The sequence below is a fragment of the Bison bison genome, unplaced genomic scaffold (genome assembly GCF_000754665.1).
Source record: "Bison bison bison isolate TAMUID 2011002044 unplaced genomic scaffold, Bison_UMD1.0 scf7180017864108, whole genome shotgun sequence".
NCBI classification, from domain to species: domain Eukaryota; kingdom Metazoa; phylum Chordata; class Mammalia; order Artiodactyla; family Bovidae; genus Bison; species Bison bison.
Window position 1 is genome coordinate 9,748,515 of NW_011494680.1, and position 451 is coordinate 9,748,965.

Here is a 451-nt window from a genome sequence, read left to right on the forward strand (position 1 = left end):
GTCATACCTGAATGGTCTAGTGGTTTTCCCTACTTTCTTCAGTTTAAGTCTGAAATTGGCAATAAGGAGTTCATGATCTGAGCCACGGTCAGCTCCTGGTCTTGTTTTTGCTGACTGTATAGAGCTTCTCCATCTTTGGCTGCAAAGAATATAATCAATCTGATTTTGGTGTTGACCATCTGGTGATGTCCATGTATAAAGTCTTCTCTTGTGTTGTTGGAAGAGGGTGTTTGTTATGACCAGTGCATTTTCTTGGCAAAACGCTATTAGTCTTTGCCCTGCTTCATTCCGTATTCCAAGGCCAAATTTGCCTGTTACTCCAGGTGTTTCTTGACTTCCTACTTTTGCATTCCAGTCCCCTATAATGAAAAGGACATCTTTTTTGGGTGTTAGTTCTAAAAGGTCTTGTAGGTCTTCACAGAACCATTCAACTTCAGCTTCTTCAGTGTTA